Genomic DNA, 27,572 nt, shown 5'->3' with positions numbered 1-27,572 from the left:
ATAATGCAGCAGTCTCCATTTTCTATTTTGCAGAAGATAGAGTCACCCTTGATGGGAAATCATATGCATTCTGGAAGCAGACATGGTCTGATTTACTCAGTGTTAATGAAGATGCTGCTTAAACCCAGGCTTATGGAAGAAGAAAACACAAAATAAGTCTGAGAAAGACTGACAGAGTGAAGAATTTACCTTTGCCTTAAAAGCAGAGTGGTAAAGTGCCCTACATGCTATTCAGTTGTCAACACATTTCGGTACAGTAAGTCCTTGTTACACATTACCAGTGGGATCTCTTGAAAGATTTCTATGCTGCACAAAACAGTGGGAGGCAAGGCAAGCAATGCAGGAGCATGTGTTCAGTCCTGACTCAGGTATTTTTGTCTGGATCATAAAAGGAAGATGCTGTTTCATCATAATTTTTCCCTTATACAAAAGCTGTTATTTATCCAATCTGAGATATTTTTCAGTGTTTTAGATTCATCTTACTTTGTCCAACCTTGTAATTACTGAGAGTATGGATGCTATTTATGAATAAGATAATTTTTGTGCGATGCTCATGTCCCTGGATGTCTAGCAATCTGTGCTCCAGGGCCATCCCATAACTCCATGATTTTCTCACTTTACAGATATAATTTTACAAGTACTCACCCTCTTCATGATTATTGCAATTTCTGACAGAGAGAGCCCAGGGCTGGTAAAGTGCCAACCAGGGCTTAAACATACTCAAGAGCTTCAAAGAGAAATGCACACAATGCTATTGATGTCAGCCTCTCACTTTAATACATGCTTAAATTCACATTAAAAATAACCAATCAAGGGTTTTTCTTTGTCATCCCCACTCTTACAGTGATCCTGAAATCTGTGATAACAAAGAACACTACAACTATTGCTTCTGCATGGCGTTCAGCACGCTCAAAGTCACAACATGATTTTCATTAGAGGGAGAAATGTTTGGAAAATTGCTATATGAAGTCCATAAATCTGAAGATAAATAATGAAAATGAAACTTCCCATGAAATGCCCCAGTGTTCATTTTATTTAATATTCTCCATTGGTGGAAATAAATTAAAAACGAACAAGACTTGTTTATGCCTGCCTTTCACTATTCTCTGTGTTTGAATAGCAACTACATATTAATTTATCAGGATCCAATAAATTATAATTAGCCAGGAGGATTAACAACATAAATCCTTGAATTTAAAACCAACCTGTCCTGCTCTCTCTTCCCTTAGCCCTAAAGTGAAAAAGAGCCATAAAACCCATCACCGCTGTTTGATCCATTAAACTCAAGAGACACTCTTACTTCTACTGTAGGTAGAAATACAGAAATGCTTTACAAAACCTATTTTAAAGTTACAGCAGCCTTCCTGGAAGCAAGAGAGATTGTGCACAGGAAAAGCCCAGCCTGAGCATGGTAGATGACTCTTGCTCTTTCCACTGCATCACTAGCTGACACTAGAGAGGATTCTCAGTACGCAGGAAATGGGCAAAAGATCTTACTCGCAAAATAGGGGAGGCACAGAGGTATCATTTCTAAGCACACCTTTCTGGCAATGAGAAGAAAATCTAAGTGGCTACACATTTTCATTGTATGTGTAAGGTTGTACCTGTAATAGTAAGGATGTTCTGGAGGTGTAGTCGATGCACTGGAATCAGGATGCACTCCTTTCAGTAAAACTTTAAAATCCGTAAGCATCAGCTAAGGGCAAAACAAGTAATTGTCCCTACATACCTATAAGTCACCTAGGGTATTGCCTGACACTAGTTATCCCACATAATTCAAAGTGCTTTGGCAGAAATTCACAACCTATTTTTAAATGTAATCAGGATTCAGTCACAAATAAGAGCTTTAAAACCCACTTCCTTTCACCTCACTCCTGAAATGTTTACACAACAGATGTGAAACCCTGGAGTTCAGCAAAGCAGAAGCCTGCCGGTCCCACGTGAACGTTCAGGTCTTGTCTAGCAAGGTGATGTGCTAGAGCTGCAGCCCTGGGAGAACAAGCCCAACCAGCACACAACAAGGATAGATCCTTGTCTTTCAAAAGAATATTTTAAATTATAGTATTTGTTATTTAATACCTTAGGTAAACAACAAAAAAGCGCAACTTTTTTAATGGGGTTTCATTTTGGTAACAGACTGCTTTGCAACGGTCAGACTGCAATGTGAGCAACCCCAAGAAAATCTCTATTAGGCATAGGAATTTATATTAAGTATTCATTTTTTTATTTGTTGCTTGAAGGATTTTGAGCATTTCTGAAGACACCAATCACTTATGGTCATTATACCAGTGCTGCACGCATGGAGCAGGGATTACAGAGGGGAGCCAGAGCCATGCACCTGCTTCACGCATACACACACATCCGCACTTCTCAGCCAAACAGCACACAGCCATCAGGTCACCCCCTTGGTAGAATAAGCACTTTTTAAAACCAGGAAAGCAGTGTTGCCAAAGGCAGAAAAACATTAAATTCAAGCCTATGAGCTGAAGCATAAAAGACCCAAGGGAAGAAATGTCAGTGCTCCTCCCTACCCAAGCAAGAGCACTGCGAAAAGACTTTTCTTGCACAGTCACCCGACATGAGGCCATCTCCAGATGCAGCCACAATCTGCTCCGCCTTGTAATCTCAGGAACCCGTGAAGGACATGGATGTGGCATCAAGGCTTTGGCTGGCCAAATTCCCAGCTGGCCTATGAAAATAACCCCTTTTCCTCCCTGACAGCCTGAGCTGATGTCTACCAGCCTTGGCTCCCCAGCCTTGCACAGTGGTGCTGAGCTAGAAAGTGATAAAGCCAATAAAACCACCAGAAAAAAAAAAAAAAACAACAAAACCAGTCACAGAGAAAAGGGTGAGCATGGAGAGGAAAGGCAATATATGCCCCTATCTCTGAGAGGTGGGCTTAGGAACAGCTCAAGGTGGCAAGCTTCAAGCCTATATGATGCCAACCTCATGAAGTTTAACCATGACAAGTGCAAGGTCCTATACCGGGGTCGGAGCAATCCCAGACACAGCTACAGGCTGGGCAGAAAAGAGATTCAGAGCAGCCCTGTGGAGAAGGACTTGGGGGTGCTGGTCGATGAGAAAATGAACATGAGCCAGCTTCAATGTGCGCTTGCAGCCCAGAAAGCCAAGCGTATCCTGGGCTGCATCAAAAGAAGCATGACCAGCAGGTCGAAGGAGGTGATCCTGCCCCTCTGCTCTGCTCTGGTGAGACCTCACTTGGAGTATTGCGTGCAGTTCTGGTGTCCTCAACATAAAAAGGACATGGAGCTGTTGGAACAAGTCCAGAGGAGGGCACAAGAATGATCAGGGGACTGGAGCACCTCCCATATGAAGATTGGCTGAGAAAGTTGGGACTGTTCAGCCTGGAGAAGAGAAGACTGCGAGGAGACCCCGTAGCAGCCTTCCAATATCTAAAGGGGGCCTATAGGGATGCTGGGGATGGACTTTTCAGTAGGAGCTGTAGTGACAGGACAAGGGGTAACGGGTTAAAACTTAAACAGGGGAAGTTTAGATTGGATATAAGGAGGAAGTTCTTTCTTGTTAGGGTGGTGAGGCACTGGAATAGGTTGCCCAGGGAGGTTGTGAATGCTCCATCCCTGGCATTGTTCAAGGCCAGGTTGGACAAGGCCTTGGGTGATATGGTTTAGAGTGAGGTGTCCCTGGACATGGCAGGGGGGTTGGAACTTGATGATCTTAAGGTCCCTTCCAACCCTAACTATTCTATGATTCTATAGCCTGGCACTGCTCATCAGCCCTGATGTTAACGGGGTTGCCATCTTGGATCTTATTCTGTTGATTTTTATTCTGTCTCCCGAGCTGTGGAAAATGTGTGGCCTGGGCCCACAGAACACATCTCTTGCAATACTGTGGACTGAGACAATTTTTTCCTCCTCATGATTAATGTTTCAGGGTCTGACAAAATATAGGGGCAGCATTTTTTGAGCTTGGTATCAGTTATCCAGGGAAAGGCTGCATCAGGCACTCACAGAGTATGTGCAGATAAGGTGGCTCAGATCAGCATGTGATATACCTGCGTGTGCTGTGTGCATTAGATGAGCTGAACCTGGCACGGAGTATTCCTGCTCACTTCACACAGCTGATACTTTCAAATGCTTATCTCCGTCCTTTGGAGTTCACTTATAACCACGAACAAGGTGAACTCCCAGGTAGAACACAAGCCTACATGTGTCAGGGGAGGTTTCCATTCATTAAAACCAGGACTTCACCTGGTTTAGAGAGATACAGGATATACAGCTCAGCAAAATGTGTCTCTGTAGGATTCTTACATGTGCAAGTAGTACAGATACTCCCAGTATGAGGTACATAAACAAAGGAAAACAGGAAACCTTTTTCATTATACGTACACACATTATATATATATTTAGATTTTCTAAACATATAAGCACAGACACACAAAACCCTGCTAGAGGAAAACAGCTTTCATTTTTCATTTTTCTGCTTCCTTCTCAGTAAGAGAAATGAAACCTACCAATTTAGACAGCTATGCTTGGTTGTCCTTACTAAACAATGAAGTGAATGATTTGACTAAGATTATGCAGCCAAGGGGTTATTCGCTCCTCTTAATCAAAAGAAATCACAGCTGGAATATAAAGTATTTGTCCCCTCTTATTTAAGGGGGGAAAAAACCCAAAACCAAACAAACCAACAGGAAATTGGCTTATCTATGAGGAAAAAAGAAGTTCTTAAGCATAAACACAAACAGCTTTGCAAGTAGAGGCTGGAAATAAGCATCTTCTTGAAAAATTTCACTGCAGCATATTGTAAAGGAAGCTCCTGCATTCATTCCATGCGGGAATAGGAAAGTGCACTCTCTGTACAAGGCTGCAGAAGACGGAAAGCTCTGTAAGCCCATCCCAACTCCCTTAATTATTTTAATTGCAGCAGTGTGATGCCAAGGTGCTGAATTACCCCCTCAGGCTCTGGCTGCTTAGCCAGGAGGTACTGAATTAAACTGTCAGAACATGCAGAAAAATTGCAATGGTGCCTGTCAACGGTATTTGTTAAGAGACACGGGTGAGGCTAGTGACTTGTATAGAAAAAGAGCTGCCAATGCAAAGTCGTCAAAGCACAGCACTGGAACTAATGGGGTATTCAGAGGTCTTGTTCTACTTCATTGGTTAAAGCCAACAAAACTCCTGTAATATTTGGGGCGGTTTGCTATTTATGGCTATGGTAATAAAGGCCAGTTAAAGCTGCAAAGCCAGCCACAGTTAGTGGTCCCCACTGCTTTATTTCTGAATGGCTGAGGGGGCACTATTCCATGTCCAGTTCCGGTCTTAATGCAGACAAAAATTTATAAAAGAAATTGGGTATTTAAAATATGAAAAAAATAAATGCAGAGAAGGGTATACTTTTACAATGCACTGTTCTAGTTAAAAATAACTACATTTTGGATGCCTTACCCAGATGATTTTGAATTCACTTATATCTTAGCTGCACAGAATCAGCATACAGTCGACAATGTGGCCCAGGTTTAGCATCTTCTCTTCTTCACACATGGCACTTTCTTTCCAGAGATACTTACCAAAGCCAAAGGTATGTTTGATACCAAGATCTACTTTGTAACTTCTAAACCCACACAACTGCAGATAGAGATCAAAGTGATTTAAAGAAGTCCTATTTGCTGTGGCTCTACGTGTCTCTCTTGTAGCTATTTTTAGGAGTAAAATCCTGTGCTAGTGAAACTGAAAGGCAGATAACGATGGTTAGAGTTGTTGTGTGGGCAGATGCCATGCAAATACCTCACAGGTCAACACATATGCATTGGCTCCAATCTTTTCATTCCTCTGTGAAGCTGGATCTCTTGGGCAGATAAAGCCAGATGTTTTGGGGTGGGTGCTAGCTTCTGCTGAGGGGCACACACAGAGCTGTCACATAGGTGAAAAAGATGAAAGATTTATGCTTGGTAGACTGGCTAAAGGGCTAATATACTCCTTAGTAGGTTTTTAAAAGACCTTGTGAACAAACCAACCTATCTTACTTCTTAACTCTTCTATTGTTGAGCTGAGCACAGCCCATCTAGAGACTGCAGAGTATGAACCATACACAGAAAAGAAGAATTTTGGTGCATGTATATGGTTGGCAAGGACACCTTTTTGGCATGGCGGGGAAGTGCAGATAAAGAAAATGAGCATTTTCTCATTTCCTGTAGATGCTTGTCCCTATCAATGGCTAACCAGCCATCTCTCTGCCCAACAGAAGCAGCATCCCAGTTTCCCACTCAGTCTACAGAGCCTTGAGAAGTGCTTCATATCTTGCCTAGTTTCCCTACTGCAGTATCTCCCAGTTTAGTACCCTTACCGGGATAATTTCTTAACAGGTCTATATTGCCATAATCCTATATTCACTTAATGTGATCTTCACTAAGAATATAAGTTCAAGAGAGGTTAATGATCCATTAGTGTATATTTTTAACTATCTCATTTACACGTTGAGTAGCCTGTATTTATTGTTTTAAAACCATTTCACTACATTGAACTGACTGAATTATATGAGATACCACATGGATTACACAATAATTGTTCAATAATTAATATTTCCCAAACATGATATGTAGTTATTAACTACATTTCTAAACAATTAAAACTGTGAAATGGCCTCTTAATGAAACCAAAACCTTTGCTGTTTGAAGGGCTTTACAACTGCAGTGCTCTCAGAGCTTAAGGTTTTATTTTTGTAGTTCCTTTGGAATAAAACACATGCTGCTCCTGGTACATAACACAGTACATCAGTTCAGGCCAGGTTACAAATGCTGTTTCTAAGCTGTGTTTGTAACTAAATAGTGATGATCATGCATTGGTGCACAATCATGAACTTATATTCCCTTCTTGCCACCTGGAACTTAATGGACAATCTTCATTAACTTTAATTAAAGATGTTGCTTTCTTTCAGATGTGGATTACAATCCAAGTGTACTTTAAACAGCTCAACCCACGTATTTCCCCCAAGCATTACCGATGGCTCTGTTCCCTCGGTCCACAAATTTAACACACTATATCAGCCATGAAGAAGGGGAAGTAGAGTGATGGCTCCATAGCTCTAAAGACTCCACCTCCACCTCTCCATCCCAGTAGGTTCACCACAGTTAATCATTATGCAACTTTGCTATTTTCCTGGCTTGCAGTTTGCTACAATACCGCGGCCTGTCACTAACTTGAATATCTGAAGAATACGAGGTAAGAGAAACATGAGGTATCAGAACTGCACCCTAACCCTTCATAGTTCCAATCATGCAAACATGTCTGGGAGAGTTTGATCACTCTCCATTTATGAGAACACAAATCTGAATGGGATTTATTCTCTTGCATAGAGGACACATGAGCCAGTCAGCATCTACAAATAGCTAAATTGCTCAAATCTTGTAAAAGGTAAGCCATATGTGAATTACTTTGTACTTGGAAAATGCCTTCAAAGAGTTTTAAACACTTCTGAGCAAGTTTTCAGGATTAGCACTGCTCCTTTCTTCTCGGGATAGTGGTGGCACATTGTAAAATGCCTCTTCCATGCTCCTTGCCAACATTAAAATCTCTTCACACTGCATTTTCGAATGTCATGTTCACAAGAACACAAGAGGATTTCTGGTTCTCAGTGGGATAGTGTTATGTTTTTCCAAATGCAAACAAAGGATATTAAAAAGCCCAGAGTGCTCATTATACCACTGCAGCCCACCAGAAACAAAAGTATGGATTCAATTTTCCATCACATAATGACTATATCGTGTACAGAAGTGGATTAACTGATTTATTACTTAGGAATTGTATTAATTGCTGGGCTGTTCTGCCACTGGTTGCAGTGACACATGCAGAGAAAGACTACCTTTAGTGCTAGATACAAATAAGATCTGTCATAAAGGAATGCTGTCATTATTTGATTGAATCTCCCATTTTGCTCAGCATTAGCGACAGAGTATAACCAAAGACAAGCACCAAGAATTACGACATTGTTCTGCAGGAGTAGAAGAAAAAATAGTATTAACATTTCTTGGAATTCAATTAGTCTGAAACTTTGTTTTCAGTGCCAAATGAGGTGCATTTTCTGTTGAGATTTGTTCTCCAGGGTAAAGAGAGTCTTGTCCCTGATAGGATTAAAAATCAAAGTAGCCAAGTTGGATTAGTCACCTAACGATTAACAAAACAAACACCTTTTTTTGTACTAAAGGCATGGAAATGTGGAGTGAAGGAGACTTCCTTGACCATCAAGTCTCATATCTGTATTATTGCAGACACCACATCATATAATTATTTTCACAAACGTATCAAGCTTATCATAATCTGAAGTAATTCCTACAATGATGTTTTCAGCATGATAGTATCAGTGATGTGGACAGAAAAAAACAGCAAAATTTCCTTGATGCAAATACTGTTTCATACGAAATTTGCAGTCATTGTACCACAGGACTTCTGCCAGAAAATGTCTGGGTTTTTTTCTGAAACAATGTTTGAAGATTTACAAAGCTTAATTTTTGACAATGTCACATCATAACATGCAAAATACTGCAAATAACTGAAAAACTAAATAAACTCCCTCAAAGCTTTTTCCTACCAATATAATTTCATTCTGTTGATTTAAAAAAAAAAAAAAGTAAAAAGTTTTGCATTTAATGTAAACTATATTGTTATGTATGACCTTATGGAGAGCCTGGTGTTCCACTGAAGCACTCTTCCTCATTTAATGTGCTGCTTCTCAAACAAACTGAAGAACAATCCTTGACTGAAAATCAGATTAGCGTTTTCCTAAAGGTAGTGTAGGTAATTTGCATGAGTGTGCAAACTCAATCAAAAGTAAAAGTTGAGTGCTGGGCACTTATATCCCAGGCTTGCCTGAATAAAGCAGTATTAAGCTTCTCACTAAGACCGAGATTTGTAAAGATATTTAGATGCAGATAAGATGCTTAGAGGTGCATTCAAGAAAGCCTAGGACTTTTCCATCCTGATGATACATTCTAATATACATTCCATTTACATGTCAGCAGTGCAGTGTTGTAGTAGAAGCAACATGGAAAACAATAAAACACAAGAAAAAACAGTAACAGCAGAAATGTGGGTACAGTGAAGGGAACTGTGATGGTCCCAATGGCTTTAATGCACTCAGACTTCCACCCAGTGCTTAATCCATAGGTATTCCTCTCAAGAATCCAGAGATTTCTTTTGCTAAATGCAGAAAGCAATGGGAGAACTATTATACTTAATGACATGCTGCAGGACAGCTGTATTTAGAAGAAAGTCCCAGTTTGATTTTTTTTCCCCTCAGTTCTGTTTTGCAGGACTGAACTATACCCTGGTGAAAAATGAATCTAAAATCAACTTGAGTTCTCTCTCTCTCCTGAACTTTGATTCAAATCTACTGTCTTCACATGTTTTAGGCTGATTCGGTTAGACCATGTCTCAGCACTAAAGCTGCTTCTCTCATATTGCAGCTGTAGGGGGAAATACGTCTATGTATGAAGAAAAGTGATGGAGTGAATTAAACTCCAAACACAGCCTCCAGCTAATTTTTTAATAGTCTGAGTGCAAAACAGGGCCTTGAGGGTAGGCAGAGCTTTTCAGTAAACCAATCAGAACTGGATTTTATTTAAACAACAGTAAAGTCAGTCCCAGAGAATTCAGACACTTGTATACAAAGCAGCCGTATCTCACTGCGAGTCTGTACAGTAGCTCAGCATCTCAATTTCAATAACAGTTCATTCCCTGCTGGTAGTTTTTGTCTGCAAACAAGCTGAATGTGAGCTGACAAGGGCCCCCAGAGCAAATAATATGAGCACTGGAGGAAGAAACTCACCCGGACACGATGCTGACAGTTGTGCAGCCAATTCAGAAAAATTGCAAAACAAGAACTCCAGCAACCGTGTCCTCTGCTGTAGTAGCTGCATAGCACACTAGTAAGAAATAGAGAAAAACTGATTTAAAGAGTTTCACCTTCTAAACCACACCTTATTTTGGCAAAATAAGTACATTCCATAGCATAAAGAAAGGCATCAGCTCTGTGAGGTCAGAGAGGCAGGCTATTTGGTGAGGTTTTCTAAGCAAAGTTTCTTCTGCATCCCTTTATCAAGGGACTGGGTTGATACTAAGATGTCTAGCCTGCAAATCCTGCCTGCTTGTAGGCCTGCAATGGATCTGTAGAAGATGCTCCTATGAAGGCTTTATAAATCGGATTTTTTTCCTGGTCTTGCTCTGTGGCCTGGGAGTAGTAAAGGAGCTTCATTCCTGGCCACAGCTTCTTCCAAGGATGCTGGTCACATCTGTCCAAGGGATACCAGGATGTGCTTATTCTTTAGGCCTCCAACCTACATCTCCCTGTGAATGAGCATCCACCACAATCATGATGTAACACCATATCACATAATACAATCTGTGCCACCTTTTCGGAGGATCTAGGATGAGCAGGTATCAAGCTGAATGACACACAGGAAATATGCTACTGTACGTGGGAAAGATTCATGTGAGAGAGTAATCTTGACAACTGCACTATGCTAATTACACTCCTGAATTAAACACGGCTCTGCACAGAGTTTTACAATGGGCATCCTTTAGTTTGTAAAAGACTTTGAGACAAAATCTGCTAAATAAACGGAATACACCACAATTACAACACAACTACCACTGTTATAACAGACTCACCTAAATTGCTCAATGTGGAGATGATAGAGATTATTTATTTTGAATCTCCAGCTTTTCAACATAATTACCAGCTTTAAATAGACTTTTAATACGATAATATTCACTGGCAATGACATCTCTCCCTTACAGGGAGAACATGGCATCTAGCTGGAATATAACAGCTAGCTATTTATTGGGGGGAAAAAAGAACTAGCCTACATTTCCTTATTTAGAGAAGAGAAAAAGCTTTTTTTTTTGCAGATGAATCCCCCAAAATAATTTGCGACCTTCAAGCCCATTTACTGGACTACTTCTCATTTAGAAGTTATTAGAATTTTAACCTAAGAAAAACAGCTTAGATGACAACCTGCTGTTTAAATTTCTTCTTAGAGGTCTGATTTTCAGTGTGGATAAACACAGAAAATAAATGTTCCTTTTTCATTCACACTAACAGGCCATGTAACGTATAGACACTGTCCTTACAAAGACACCTTTTCTTCCTTCATGTCATTTTAAAGACACTTCTGTAGCTTGCACCACTAACAGAGGAAAGGAATACAAGGCTTTTTCCTGCAGTTAGTCTATACCTGCCACAGGAGCTCAGAAATCACTGTAGAGAAGCCGCCTTTGGAGATGAGCTAAAGTTCTCTTTACTTTTGCATCACTCAGCCAAACCAAAGTTTATAAAACAACAACTCCTTATGAGATTTCCAGTAACATTAATTGTTGGTCACAAAACTTCAAAGAAAAACAGATATTTATAGCTTAATTCATTTATCTTTCTTTTTTTCTTTTTTTTTTTTTTTTCCACACACTTTTACCACAACACTTTCCAATTCGGTTCCCATGAGCACACTGAAAACAGAGTTATATCCGCTTCCTGCTGCGGCAGCCTCCTTAACCACTTCACTCCTGGTGCTGCTTGCTCTTTTTTTTTCCAGTGTTCATGTCTTTTCATTGTTTTCCCCGGTGTATCACATTTGCATTTTCCCACATCACTTTATCATTCATCTTTGCTCTATTCAGCCACCCGCACAACAATTAAAAACGCATGGGAAATGAACTATATATATGAAAAAATAGAGATATAGAAACACATGTATGTCTGCGTGTGTGTATATAGACATACATATATATATATAAACAAACTATACTGGGAAAACTTTTCTTCAAAACAAAAGCGTACTTTTCAATAGCAAAACTACTTGCTAAATTTACCCATTTTTAGAAACATATAAGGGGGAGGTGGAAGTTTTTCAAATATGTATATTAAATATTTCCCTATTCCACTGAAGAACTGATACTCATAAACACTTATTTTTAACAATTTAATCAGCATATTGATTATGTTAAGGAATCCCTGTAAATCTCTATGAGCTGAAGTTAACAATGGCTTTTCAAATGCCATTAACCATCACCTTGCAGCTTTCTCTCTATTATGTACCATAAAGTTAATCATGTGCAAGACAGTTTTTCAAGAGAAAAATCTGCTATACTGTGCAATGATCACCTTGGTATTTTCCTAGAACAAAGAAAAGGTCTTTCTTAAATAGGAAAAAGTCTATGCCATCAAAGAGTGCTGGGCAAGATAAATCATGGGTTTCCTGCAAAATTTCTCAGGTTATCTTATTAAAGGCTAAACTCTCCAGACCTTTCTTTAGCATTAAAATCCCTGTGCCTGTTATCATGAAAGCAGCCAAGACTTGTGTTTCTCTAGCACATAAGCTGTACTGGTTTGAAGGTAGGTGCTACGGTTGAATGAATGAGAAGGGGAGGAGCCTTTCCACACCTCTCTAAAGCAGCTGCGTGAAAGGAAGATGGTCTTCAGGGACAGGATCAGAAAGGTTCTTATAGTATCAACATCTGGAAAACAGGTCAAAGGATTTTATCTCTTGGCTCCACTGAGATGTGTGTGCCATGCTCAGACAACAGCCAAGCACAGAGTTCCTCCACTCAGCACTCATGGGGCTCCATGTTAATTTCTCATGTAATAGGAAATGAGATACAACATGATATGATATGCCACTGGCACATACAGGAGGAAGTTGCTTATGTGAATTAAAAGATGCATCCATAAATCATGCCATGTAAAGTCACTGACCATACTTCACACAGTGATAACTTCTAGAGGAGATCATTCATTAACAATCAACTATTTCATCACATAGAATAGCAGTGTTGTCATAGTGAAAGAAATTCACACTATCACATTTTTTTTCATTTGTTTATAAAAAACAATATTTACCTACCCCTATGGTAAATTAGATAAATTCATTTAACAAGGAAAAGTTACCATGTACCTAGTATGAAGCATGAACTTACTAAAGTACCATATGCTGCATATGGTATTCAAGAGTTCAAGCCCTGCAAACCATTTCACAGGGAAAGCACTCAGAAAAACATTTCAATTGATCTTTCTTTCCCCCCTCTAAGTTCCTTTGGCAACTGATTTGAAACATAGGTGCCAAATTAGGGTTGCTCTAAGGTTTCTATTACTCTTTGGCACACTGAGGAGCCAGTGATTTAAGACAATATGAGATGTCCATTAGCTGTAACAATGAATTCAAATGCTTAGAAGCCAGGCGATAAATCTACCCTCTTGGAAAGATTAACCACTGTTTGCCTAAAGTTAGCAACTCCATCTTTGACAATAGAATGCAACGATGATCCCCTGCTCTAGCTCACTCACCCCCACATTGAGAACAGCCCATGAGCTGCATCTTGCAGGAGTAGCAGCCAGGGCAGGGGGGCATGGGCAAAACAGTTGGGAAATTCAGCCTTTGGACCTCTGCAGTCTTAGAGGATTAACTAAGTACAGAGGCTAGGTGCCTCTTTAGTGTTCACAAGTCCCTCTTGCACCCCTGGGGCCATCCTGTCACAACACCTACCCAAAAACTTGTGGAGTAAGGACACCTTCTGAAAAAAAAATGATCATAGCAGAAAATCCCCAATAAATTCCATCTCCCTCCACCACAGAAAACATCCTCCAAGGCTTCTAGGACTCTGCAGACAGTCCTGAGGGAAGAGGTGTTCCTGTGTTACCCTGAAAGCAAGTTATTAAGAGTTCCTAATCTGGCCCTGTACACATGGCTTGACTACTTGACTACTTCCCACTCTGAGGCCAAATGTGGCGTTTAATTATGATTTTTGCTGAACCCTTTATTGCATACATAAATTCTATACCACAGGTAATGGCAAGATGGAGCTGCTCTGTACCTATATAGTCAAGGATACCTGAGGGTCAGCAGTGCAGGATGATGGACATATGGCAAGTAGTGGTATACTGCTCACGGTTTATGAGTGCTAGACTGCTGCTGCATGTGCTAGAGATGGCAGATAGGAAGTGAGACAGAGGAATAGATAAACAGAAAATGAGTTAAAAAGAATATTTTGTCCTCCTGATGTGTTTAGATTGACAGCATGCCATTCATTCATCCACTGGACAGTTACACCACGGACGACAGCAAAACCTAGCAAGGAGCATGAATTTATTACCTCCATTCAAATTTTGCAGCAGGTTTTGGCAGGCTGCTGAAGCTGCTAATATAACACTTATTGTGTTGATGGCCATAAACTCATTTGTAATACCATAAAACAAAGTTGTATGATATCCACAAATCAATTGCTCTGTTTAGACATTATTTCTTACACAAACAAGTAGCTGTGGTCTTGGCTAAGAGATATGTCAAAATCAAAATGGAAAAAAATAATCAAGGACAAAAGAAAAGGATACAACTACTCTCAGCGGTGGTGTGTTGTCTCATCCGCCCCTCCCTCTTTCCACAAATTTCTATTACCAATGTCATTGAAAGTAGGGTCAACAGGAGTGTCCAAAATGCAGCTCTGCTGGATGATGAGGCTGGTCTGTGGCTATTATTTGTTTCAAGAAATAGATGTTTGCAACAGCAGCAAATGCCAAGACAGAGTAGAAAAAGAAACAGTAATGCTCAACCATGGAAAAAGAAGAAACCCACAGTACAAGGCCAAGAACACACAACCACTTCCTCTGAAAAGCTGCTACTCTCCTGTTTATGCTAGAGCTAATGTTTAGGGCATCCTTACCTCAATAGCCACGCTAACAGAAAATCTTTTAATGCTTCAGAGTAAAAGAGGGAAAAGATAATTTTGAATAAAATGAGTTAATATTCTTCAGGAGACAGCACTGCTTGCAGTTCCAATGCTTAGCTTCTAATTATTTGTTGGAGCATAAAAATGCAGGCATTTCACCTCCTGATTTGCAAACATGAAGGAAAGATGGCGACAGAAACAAAATGGTCTGTCTGCAAACAACCCCCTGCACCACACGCTGGCTGTGAAAACACACAAGTGCACTGCTCACCGTTTTCTGTTGGCCATTATTTGTTATGGTATAAAGAAAACTCTAGGTGCAGAATGACCAGGGTTGGAGGACAGTAACATCACATCTAACTCCATGTTTTACAGTCCCTCCCTGTGTTTGTCTCACATTCTCCCACTACAAAGTAGCTCACTAATGATGATGTTCTAGATGCGGTGTTTTATAACAGCAGCAAGTGGTTAACCAATGTAAATCCCACAGAGAGAGCAAGGTGGGCTCTCAGGATAAGGCTTATTTAGGGTGTAGTGCCTCTTTCTATGAAAATGCAAATCAAAGGCAACTGAAACCCACCCAATTACGACATGGAAGAAATTTACTGTCAGTTTACACAAGAGTGAAAGAAAACATTGGTGATTTATGTACAAAAGGCCAGAAACCTTGCAATGATTATGAACAAATAACCCACTCCTTTTTATAGTCTTCTGAATAAACTCCCAAAGACTCCTACACTAAGTAGTATTACATTCCTACAACTTATTTATAAAGGCTAAAAGTTATTATTAGCATTAATCACCATTTTAAATAAATGCATATAGAAAACAGCAAATATTCCTCCTACTGCACAGAAATGTTACAAAAAAAACCCAAGATCAAATGCTGATGCAACTTCTTTCTGTAGAATTTGTAATGACTGGTTTTTCACAGGGACATTTAGCAAAGTGACATCAAATACTGGTTTTAATGAAGTCAAGCATAACCTTCAAGTTCTGAGCAGTAGGTTTATGCCAATGTTGACTAATTTGGGGGAACTCTAAATCATAGATTATTTATTTATTTTTAATCAATTTCTCAGCTGAAAGGATTTGGGTATCTGGTCAAACTTCCTAGTAAGACTTGTTTATACTAACCATAACAAAAATGTGCATTTAAATTCCTTTGCACAACGGTGGTGTTATTACACCAGTCCCTGCAGAGCATGGTGTTTCCCCATGCTAAAAGGTTGCTGGAAACTAAACGTGCTTGCTACAAGTGGAAAATCAGGGTAAAAAACTGCTCCAAATAGTCAAAAATAGGAATAAAAAGCAACCAAACAGTTGAACAAAAAAAGAAGAGGTCTAAGATCTGGGCATGTGAATGGAAATCTAGGGAAAAATCTAGGAAGAAATAGGAGTAGGCTGTTGGCCTTGTAAGCTCAGCTCCCACTTCCTGCTTAACCTAGGAGAAGGGCTGGCATCAGTCCCCTGCATCCTTCTCAACTCAGGAGGACTCCAGTTGCTGTGGGGCACAATAGAGAGAGGGGTGGATGGGAAGCAGGATTTGGTGATGGGGCCACAGCCCCACAGCTGTGTGGCCCAGGTATGAGGGGCAGGATGATGCCTTGGGTGAGCTGTGCTGGGGTGGTGCTGGTATGAGGAGCAGATGGCCCTGTGAAGTCAGATGGCTTTTTAGTTCCTAACTGTAAAGTTTTATAATTTATTAAATCTACTTTTCTAGTTATCTAAAACTATTAACACGATTGTTAAAATTCACAGTTTCCACTTACTAATGAAATGTGATTGTTTTATCTGGACTTCTATTATATGAATAAAATGTAACACTTTGTCTGGATAAAATGGCCCCAGAGTTTCATTAAAAAATAACAGCCTAATTCCCTAATATGAAGTTATTTTAAGTGTTTTATTAATATTGTCTTCTAAATGCACATAAGTGTGATCCCCCTTTAAGTGCAATATCTTTAGGGCTAGTTGTAATTGTATTTTTCTTATCAGTTGCTTGTGCCTGCATTTCAAATATTCATTGCTTACTTCAGGCACTTCACTCAGACAAGAAAGAGTGCAGTGAAAAACTATTTAATCTGGACACTATTTGAATATGAAACTTTTCAGTCCCCAATACAATTGTTATTGACCCTTTTCAGCAACCCAAACTACCCATGGCAAAATTCCTGCAGCACCTATTTATCTTGCCATTATTTTCAACTGTTAAAACAAAGCCATAAACAAAAATCTGTGTGAAACATGAAAAGCCAACCTGCCACATAGAACAAAATCTTTCCAATGAAGTCCACACTGAATTAAATTACACGTAAAGGCAACGATGTGTCCCACCTAACTTTAAACATCTACAAGGGGAGCCTGATTTCAGATCCTACATACACTGCAGGCCATCAGTGGAGAAAGGAAAGAGGCACCTCTAGTGGGCAATTATGATTTTATTGGGTTCCTGGAGGCATGTACTGCTTTCCCTTGGCTGAAGCATGCCAAGTCCAGCCCTTAGCTACACTGGTACTTGAGATTAAGTGGTGATATCCAGGCTGGAGCATGTCAGTTGAAGGACAGAATCACATTTCTAGAACTTTTTATAAATGAGAAAAAATGTGGTTTTTTTTGACAAAGAAAGAAATAATTCAAGGAGTTCCTGTTAAACCAATATTGTTGGCCATATATTAATGACAAGGAAGGGAGAGAGCCACCAAAAAGCTTTGGGGAGGAGATTTAATCCTTTATTGGTGCTGGATATAGGGCAAAGCAAAAGACAGCACAAACTGCATGTCTTGACAGCTTCCAAGCTTGGCTACAGGCACCAAATTACCTGATGTCATTGAATTTGTCTTTGCAGGGTCACACATATACAGCTGGGAAACCACAGGAGGGTGTTGTGATAATTTTACAGGAAAATTATAAAATGGAGATGTGTGTCTTCTATCACTATCTCAATACAGCTATAATCATACATTAATTTTCCCCTTTGACTCCTCTGTAGGCCCTGTATTTCTGAGCAACTTTTCACTCTTCTTATGCTCAGGGGTTATTGAGAATGCAATGGGTTGAAGAATCAGTGATTTTCCACCTACCCCTTTATACGAGCTTTTCTGCATCTTGTTGTTGCTTCAGGAATGCAAAATGGGGCCAAGCACATCTGAACAGAGAAGCTGGGCAAAAGAGTTTGAAACTGTACCTTCTGTTTTGCAGCTCTATCTTTGGGCATGTATAGTAAAAGGCACTGACTGATTATTGCTGACTTGGGTGATCCCTCTCCAGAGAGAATCCCAAAATCAAATTTACTAAGAGGAAATGTGGAAAGTGCAGCTCAGCATTCAGACAATCTGCTCCTGCTATTTATATCGGGGCCCAGGCTTCTGCCAGCAGCCCTTTGGTCTGGATGCCATAGCACAACCATGGTCACCTACCCAGACTACCTGGAGCCCTCCAGGTAAATCTATATGCTGCAGCTGACTGGGGTAAGCTTTTGTTACAGGGTTTATGATTTAATATATCCTGAGCACCAAGTAACCCTGGAGCAGAGGACAAAAAGACAGGGTTACATTGCCTTCCTGACCACATCTGCATGAGGAAAAGGACTTTTGTCATCTTGCCTCAGGGTTCCTGTGTCTGTATCTGACAGCAGGCTGTAGAGACTAATGTTTACAAAACTTTGCATGAATACAGTTTTTTTACATTTTTGCTTCCCAGCAAAACAGTTTTAAGCAAATAATAATGAGAAAAAGAGAAAAAATGTTCTTTAATAACAGAAAATTTCTGCATGTATTAGCTACCTGAAGGTGGTAATCCACAAACAAGATTGTTTTCAAAAACTACTTGGTTTTGAATCTTTTCCTGTGTCAATTCCTGAAAAACACTAGGCCACACTTGCTTTGTGTTTCCTGTCTATTTTCTACAGCTTACTGAGCACAACTGACATGCAGACAATTTCTAATTGATTTTTCCCCAAAGTTAAGTCTCCCTGGTAGCATTTTTCCCTCAGGTGATAGTGGGACTGTTCCTGTTAGCACAATGAAGTACATAAGAAAACACTTAGATGGATACTGTTCATGTGGCTATACATACCAATAAACCAAGATAAATGATCCATCTCTGCATACTTCAGGTTTGCATAATGGCTGAATAACAAAAGTACATATGAAGAGTTTTTCTGGCAAATTGGAATTTTTTTATTTCATTTAAGCAGTCCTACCTGTCAGTGGAATAAAGCTGTTTTGAACATGTTCCCAGTCATTTGGCTCTCTTACTAAAGTTGGTATTTGCTGGTCATGCCACAGCTTGGCAATGATTAATGTGAAATTTACAGTGTCTACACAAGAGTGCGTTAAAGAACTGGCAACTCAAAGTGACATTCATCATATTAGCTCTCATACTAGTACTGCACACTGAGGTTTTCTACATCCAAATACATGCCGTCTCAAGTAGAAATCCACTAGGTCAGAAAATACCCCCTTTTCTTTACTTCATAATATTCCATAAGGGAAAGTAATTTGTAAAAACATAAGAGGAAAAAAAAATTCAGATAATTTGTATCAGTCTGTGATCTCCTGATAAATTATGATTAAATTACTCATGAAGATCTTTAAACTGAAGTAGACATAGCATGTAAAACAGAGCAATTTATATTTAATTATATTAAACTATGTGCATACAGGAGAGGGTCATATTTGAGAAAGTCTTATCACAATAAAATGGGTTAAGACAAACATAGTCCACCCTTTTTCTGTTAAAATAACTGGGTATTAAAATCCACCAATCCGGATACATTCACCCAGTAGCCCACAGAGAGGTTTACTGGATACAGCATACACTAAACTGCCTGAAATACAAAGGCTAGACAGTAGGCTCAGGGCACTAAGCTCCCACCCCACATGCCTGAGAAGATGGAGAGACTGCATCCTGTCCTTACAGGAGAACAGGGGCACATAACATATTATCCTCCATATACATGGTCTGACAGACGGGGGACCTGTGCTTCCTAACATCAAGGGTAGTGGAATCCCCCCCAAATTAATCGATAATAAGGCAACTTTGCCCCACATTTTCCTTAGTCTTCCTTTTATCACTGACATATCTGTAGAAGCTTTTCTTGTTGCCCTTGACATCCCTGACCAGATTTAATTCTACCAGGGCTTTAGATTTCCTAAATATATTTCCGGTAAAGACCTCAGAAGTATTCTCTAACAGCAGTAATTTTATGACTTGCTTTCAGAGATTCAATTGATTATAGGTGACAGGATGGATGCTCTGTTTCTTTGAACAGGTTCTGATTGTGGAAGACTTGAACTATGGTACACAGTAATTCACTGGTAAAACACATAACTACCCAGCTTTCACCTGCAGTATACTCATCCTGGATGGCTTATCCCACCACCAACAGTAGGATGGACAAAGTTGATTTTCCATGGGACTTTGTTTGCCAAAAACTACTGCAGGAATTTCCAAGAGAGATCAGTGGTGTGGTTTTCTAATGTGCTTTTAACATGCTTCCTAGAGAAAAACATAATTTCTGTAGCAGTTAAACATTCAGTAAAATGCCTCCATATTTGCACTGAAAATACAGGAGGGATTCTATTATAAGCAACCAGAGGCTTGGCTGTTTACAGTGGGTTGGATCATGCAGTAACAAGGACAAAGCTAAAAACATAGCTTAAGAGAAACATAAAAAATTATTTCATGGACCCTCACACCTATGCAGAAATTATTGTTCTCCATTGGCCATATCCTACAATCAGCACTCTGCAACCTGAGAGACTTCCAAGCTTCCAGTTAGCATCACACAGCCTCAGTCATCTTATTTTAATCCTTCTTTTGAAGTGAAATGCCTATTGACACTTTTTTCTAATAGTTTGCAACGTTTTCTAACAACTTTACAAACGTCAATCACACTTTATTCCAGACGCCCTATTGATTTCCTCATTTGTGCTGCATCTGGTTTACTTTAAAGATATTCCACATCACATCTAGCATACGATAAACAGAAAAGCTTTTTTATTTGTTTACCACGAAGAACACGGGCTTTTCTTTACACATTATGAGAGTACAAATTCTTTATCCTGATCTCAGTGACATTTGCAATAACTATATATATAATAGTATTTAAAATATATATACTATTTAGTACGTGTGACTGGCATACATACAAAAGTATCTTCTGTAGAAAGCTTTACAGAACAAGTATTGTTTGGGATGCATACTGTATTAACAAAAATCCTTAGCAAACACAGCATTTGACAAATTAGTGTCTAAAATCAGGGCTTCCCATGGTTGCTTGAGAAGCACACATGATCCTTAATAAAAATGGGTATTTGATTTGTTATTAACTTTTTACATCCTTGGATAAAACCAAAAAATATTTCAGCAAGAGTCTGTACAGTAACAGTCATACCTAGAACTATTTCACACACAGATAACTGTTGGGGAAGTTTCAAAACACTGGAGTTAACTGGAAGTTATCTCTAACCTAAAAATATGTTGTTTTATTTTTCTTTTCTTTTTTCTTCTTTTCTTTTTTCTCTTTTATTTTATTTTCCTTTTTCTTTTCCTTTATATATGCTTACTCATCTGCAGAATTCTTAGTGGAAAACTTTGCATCTACTCTGTGAAAGCAAAAACCAAATTTCCACCTGATGCAACTCAAAATGCCCCACTAAAAAATGTTTTTAAAGTGTTTCATGAAAATACGCTGTGGCAGTGAAAAATCCTGCAGTGCCGGATCTGAAATGCACAGCAAGTCCTCAGATAGAAGGGTCTTAACTGCTTTAGAGGTACAAGCTGTTTATTCTTCCAAACTACCCAAGAGTTCAGTGTATATATGATGGCGCCTTGTGCATATGTGGGAATATTGACAAATTATTTACTTTGAGTCTGAGAAGAAAACTAGAAGTACTGCATTATTTCTATTTTGTTTAATGCTTTGCCCTTCCTCCCTTTTTTTATCTTTATAAACTCGTATATTGTTTGAAGTGAAAAGAATCTCTCAAACTTCACCTTAGCCTCTTGAATGAATACAGCCAAAGATGTACCATATTAACCATGTGCTCCACAGAAAGTTGGCAAAGTTCATTTTGAGATGTTTGTTCTTTCATGGGAATGAAATTCTCAACCTTTGTTGTTGGTGGGTTTTTTTTTCTTTTTCCCTGAGATCACTGTGATTTAAAATAGATGAGCTACCAGCCAGATACTGCTGTTTATAATTGGATTGCTAGCAACTCTCATTATGACAGCAAACCACTGAACATAAAGATACTATGGTTTATTGTACTGAAAGAGTTAAATGTACAATGTCTCCCCCATCCAGTACTTTAAGGAAAAAGTAGAGGGGTTTTCTGTCTGGAGAGGAAACCGTCACTTTGTGTTTTCAGGTTTGTAGAAAAGCCTTTTTTAATGTAAACATTCATTAAACTAATTTGAAGTTGTCATTACTCTCCTCCCCTGCTGCTTTATATCAGATTATTCCTAAGTGCTTGGTGAAGAGCCCCATAAACACACAGTCTATTTCCCTGCAGGGTATAATCACACAGTTTGCACTGTGATTTATGCTGTATGGCACTGGTGAGTGTCCTAAACTTTGAAAGGGCTTAGTTCTTCAGCAGATGCACTACTCCCTTTATATTTAAACAAAGTTCAGCTTACCCTCCCAGCCTATTACAGATATTGTTTAGGTCTTTTGCTTCACAATAAGGCTTGTTAAGTACTGATTAAATACAAAACAGTGACACTTTTAATTAAGGAGATGGGAATTCAGAAATAATTGCCTTTAAGTTTCAATAAAAAAACATTTTACAACTGTTGTTGTCCCTTCCCCCTTCCCACACCATCAAGAAACATCGCTAATTTAGAAAAGAACAGATAAGAAACATGGCTTGGGTTGTAGTGGAAATGCTAATTCTGACAGCAGAGGGTCTTTTCTGATGTATTTTATAACAGTAAGATCCTGGAGGAAGTTCTATGATGCCATCTTGAACAGAGAAAGCAAGATCATTTTGCTCTGGAGACTGGAAACCTGGGAATAGCTCGTGTTATCAGCGTCTGCTGTGTTCGTGAATATCGGAGGCCTGAGAAAGATAAAATTTCTCTCAGAGATAAGATAACTGGTGATGATTTCAGTCTACTGCACTAACAAATGTTAATCTAGGAAATGCAGCAATTACTTTGATAATAAAACACTCTTCAGGCGCTCCATTTATACACTTTAGACAGTTTGCACGTGTTGCATGCCAGTAATGGGCTGGAAATGTAACACTTTTCTCATGCAAGGAGTCCCAGTGGAGTGCATCACTTCAGGAGGGAAACAACAACCACTTGACATGCCTGAAGAAGGGATGCAGATGCGAGGCTCCTGGAGTTGCTGCTCCTACAGCAACTTCATTCCCACCCCACCTCCCCCCCCACCCCCACCCCCCCTCCTTCCCATGATATTGAAGTGAATTTGCACTTGGCCAAAGTCAGAACCTCTGCATACTCCAGATCCACACAGCGTGATGGTGCTGTGTCACACAAATGTGAGAAGCAGAAGACAGAAACAGCCTCCCCCCGTCACTTCTGTAGTTTTTCGGAGGGCCCACAGCGCACCCTAAAGCGTAAAGTTCATCCCTATGAGCCTAAAGTTCACCTTCCAGCCAGTCTGTGTCATCAATAGGTAAAGATTTACCTTGTCTGATAAATCTCTCTATGATTTCAGGACCCGGGGATCAACAGCCAACAAGCAGACGCAAAGAGGAGGCTGCACTGTGAAATCACAGCCAATATTCCTTAGCTGCACTGCTGGCAGAATCACCACTGCAGTCTTCTCTGGTCTCCAGAACTATTTTTGGCCATGACTGCAGATGTAAACCTGTGAAGCTGAGGTACACTAGCTTTCAGAGGGCTAATGTAAAATAAAATTACAACCTCTCTTCTTCACCTATTAGATCTCTTCTCCTACCTATCCCCCTTTCTGTTATGATAGCAGCTAAATCAAGGTCTGGGCTACAGTAACAGTACTCACCAGAACCAACGTTTTACTTCTTAGTAATTTAAACCTTAGTGGTACCTAGTTAAGATAATTAAAGTTCTCTATTTTTCACAGCAAATTATTCATTTTGTTAAAAGAAAGTGTAATTTACAGCACATACGTAGGGCACACAAAAGTAAATCCTAATAGTGCATTTAAAGAGAGCAAAAAATAGGACAGACATTTAACATGAAACATATTCCTTGCAATTAAAATCAGGGTGTGCTTTCTTATTTACCTGTTTGTAACTAATGGATTCAGCTAATATACATTTCACATTAATATCACATTTTCCAAACAAAGTGTAGCTGTTAACATATTTATAGGTTAGCATTAGTACAGGCCTGTACTTGGATGTAACATTTAAAAGAAATACTTGTCAGAATACCAAGAACAACTATTCAAACAAATTAAGCCTAAATGTTAAAAAGAGCAAGTGACAAATTCAGAAGTGCATGAGTGGCACTTTAAGTTCCACAATATCAGCGTAAATAATGTAAACCTACCCACCTAGGGAAAGGAAAGGTGAGAAAATAGCAGGAAAAGCAACTAACGGAAAGGTGTAAAACAGATTAGGTGTGGTGAGAAAGTTTTATCTGACACCTCTTAGATATTTTTCCTCTTACCACACCTTTTCTTTCTTCTCCCTATGAAATACACTGACTCATGGTATGTAGAAATGATGAACAATTTAATTTGGCGTGTTCAACCCTAGGAATCTTTTAAAGAAAGAAGAAATAATCCTAAATTGTACCTGTTTAAAGCCAGCTCCTCCAGTCACACGATGCTATAAACATTTATCAATCTGACATAGCAAGGCTGGGCCCCCATTATTATCCTTTTGTGACCTGCACAGCTGGTCCAAAAAACAGTTGTCTCCAATTATGCCCGCAGATAATGGTGGGTAAATTCAGCTGTGCAGTATTAGCTCAACCTAAATATGATCCCATTTGACTAATTTCCTAATTCTTAGCAGGGTGCTTAAAGAACCTATTATCATGCAGACTCAAGGAACACAGAAGTCTGGTTATTTGCATCTGTTCTGTGAAAGGCATTTATCAACTGTGCCACTAATTTGTTACCTACATATACCAATCACAGACACTCAGTGCCTAAGATAATTGCATATGGAATTTGTTTAAACTTTTAATGTTGCATAAATGGGTGCTTGTTTCCAACCAATATATCTTATAATTAAACAGCTTGAAATACGAAAGTTTGAAATTGGGTCAAAAAAGATATATTCCTTCATGAAATCATGTGTGCATCCATTAACCCAGCTGGAATGCTGTTGCTGGCACGATTGCTACTACTTGACTGAACTGTGATCATAAAGGTCATTAAATGGGTTAAAAATAAGGCAGCAGATATATGGAAATTACTTGCTTATATAACCATGTTTTCTGCACAAAGCAAACTGTGCAGCATAGTTTGTATGCTGTAGAGTACAACCTGCCATGCATTACACTGCCTGGGTTTTTTAAATCTGATTAACATTCTCAGTAGCCTAACATAAACTCTTAGAGCTGCAGGCATATTGATATTTGGATTTTCTTCCTAAACTCACTTCTCTCTAATCTTCTTCCCGAACACATCTGTTACTAAATCAATCTTCAGTGTTGTTTCTTTACAAACTTCACCTGTCCATTTGGACTTCTTTGACTTCCTCATACTTCAGGGGAATCTGCTATGAGATCTAACATACTGCCAAGGAGCAGCTCCCATCCCATGTCTTCTGTAGGATCCAAACCAAATCTGGACTCAATTTTCAAGATCCTTCATGGATATCGTTCTAGTTTTAGCCAGAAACATATATGAAGGAGATGTATACGCACTTCCTTGAATCTTGCTATACTTGTCATCTTCCTCTCAACACATTTCCTACGTTTCTCAACAAACCAAATTCCTTCAACTCCTTTCCTCACATCTATCGTTATTTCAGGAATCTGTCCATGTTCAAGCACTTAATTATACCCTTGATTTATGAACTGCTTCAATCTTCATATCTCCTGACTTGCTGTGTTCTGCACCACGCTATTCATGTTAAGGTGACAAGAAAGTGGTACCCTCACATCTATCCATGAACAGACTCATGTTAAAAGCTTACTGTGCTTGACTACCTGAGGTGTAATTACTTCCTAGATAAATCCTAGGTTCTCCAAAGTGGATCAGATTTTAAGAAATACATTTTTCTGCTATAACAAGAGGACAAACTAGAAATAAAAACTCTGAAGGCATTGAAGAGAAAGAGTAAGTTTCCCCAGGCAACAGGAAGGCAAGGATATGCTTATATCAAAGCATTTATAAAGGAAGACCACAAGAAACCTGGCTGAAAATTATGGCAAACAGTAGGATTCAGAAAAGAAGCTATATATACAAAAAAGGGAACCTAAATCAAATGGTCCGTGATCAGATCCTCAAGAATAATCAATAGCAGTGTAGAAAGTGATACAGAGATGCTGCACAGGCATTTTGTAATGCACAGACATGCACTATCTGAAATGAAGGTGATTCACTTTGGCAAGGTTCCTCCTTCAAATATTAGAAGTCTTAAGGGACAAAAGTTGTAGCCAGAGGACTTTTAAAGCTGTATCTCTGGGAAAGTAGGTACTCCAACTTCTTTTTATGAGGGGAGAGAAAAAGGAGAAATCCTAAAACTGACAAAAGAGTAAGCTGATGTTCAGTGTCCAGTCAGGATGGTAGAGATACCAAAGACCTGTCCATACCTATTCATATAAAGGGAAATGGGTGCTAAGTTTGACCAGACATGAAGCAGCCTAGAAAGACAGCTGGGAAGTGATGACATTTTCTCATACAGTCTTTTACATATAGTACTTTACCATACCAGAGAAGTTACCAATCTGCATCACACCTTGGTTTCTTTAGTCCCAATTATCACCCTAATTCTTCAAATCTCAAATATCTCCCCTTTCCCCGGCCAGTGATTTTTACACTCCTCTACACTGTAAATAACCAAAACTTTACTGCCTGACCCCCTGCTTTACAGTCTTCAGTCCCTGTAACTTGATCACTGAACCAAACTCCCCTTGTCTTCCTGATATGGAAGGCTTCATATCATGCCTGTGCAGGGAGAGCTTGTAATCAGATATGAAACAATCTGTTTATTACTCTAAAAATTATTTTGTTATGAATAAATTCACTCTCAATGAGTCTGGCAAACCTACTGATGTGAGTGTCCTGTGTAGAGCAAAGCTGAATCAAAAGAACACTCAAAGTAAAATTTTTATTCAGATACTCTCTTGCACATGGGCATGCTTCTCAGGGGTTTCCATCCTGACCTAGTGTCTTGGTTTTAGCTGGGATAGTTAATTTCCTGTCTAGAAGCTGGTGCACTGCTGTGTTTCAGCTTTAGTCTAAGAATAATGCCGATAGCACACCGATGTTTTAATCCTTGATGAGCAGTGCTTACCCTGATCAAAGGGCTTTTCAGCCTCTTATGCTCTGCCAGTGAGGAAGGGCACAAGAAGCCAGAAAGAAGCACAGCCAGCACAGCTGACCTGAACTAGCCAAAGCAGTATTCCATGCCACCTATTTTTGCTCTTTTTAAATACAGTATTAGGATTTACTTTTGCATACCCTGTATAGAAACTGGGGGGAGTTGGCTGTGAGGAGCTGATTGCTGCTCAGGGATGGGCTGGGCATCACTCAGCAAGTGGTGAGCAGTTGTACTGTGCATCACCTGTCTGTCTTGGGTTTTATTTATCTCTCATTTTTCCTTTTTCATTACAATTATGATTATTAATATTATAATATTTTACTTTATTTCAGTTATTAAATGGTTCTTATCTCAACCCATGAGTTTTTCCTTTTCCCCTATTCTTCTCCCCATCCTACTGGGCAGACTGAGTGAGCAG

The 27,572-nt window shown here is 39.4% G+C and overlaps 1 long non-coding RNA gene across 1 annotated transcript; it reads right to left on the bottom strand.

Moving 5' to 3' along the window:
* Positions 1–6,833: 6,833 nt before the first annotated feature.
* On the bottom strand, positions 6,834–25,767 carry LOC133214222 (uncharacterized). The gene is made up of 4 exons (XR_009726050.1): positions 24,452–25,767; positions 9,802–9,898; positions 7,412–7,558; positions 6,834–6,858 (listed from the first exon to the last, which is right to left on the bottom strand). It is a non-coding gene; the product is annotated as an uncharacterized LOC133214222 (long non-coding RNA).
* Positions 25,768–27,572: the final 1,805 nt, after the last annotated feature.

This window comes from Neopsephotus bourkii, unplaced genomic scaffold (assembly GCF_033783945.1).
Source record: "Neopsephotus bourkii isolate Nb327-2 ecotype Australia unplaced genomic scaffold, CSIRO-AGI_Nbou_v1 NB_878, whole genome shotgun sequence".
NCBI lineage: Eukaryota > Metazoa > Chordata > Aves > Psittaciformes > Psittacidae > Neopsephotus > Neopsephotus bourkii.
The sequence above is the reverse complement of the archived record's forward strand: the minus strand, read 5'-3'. Positions and strand labels throughout refer to the sequence as shown.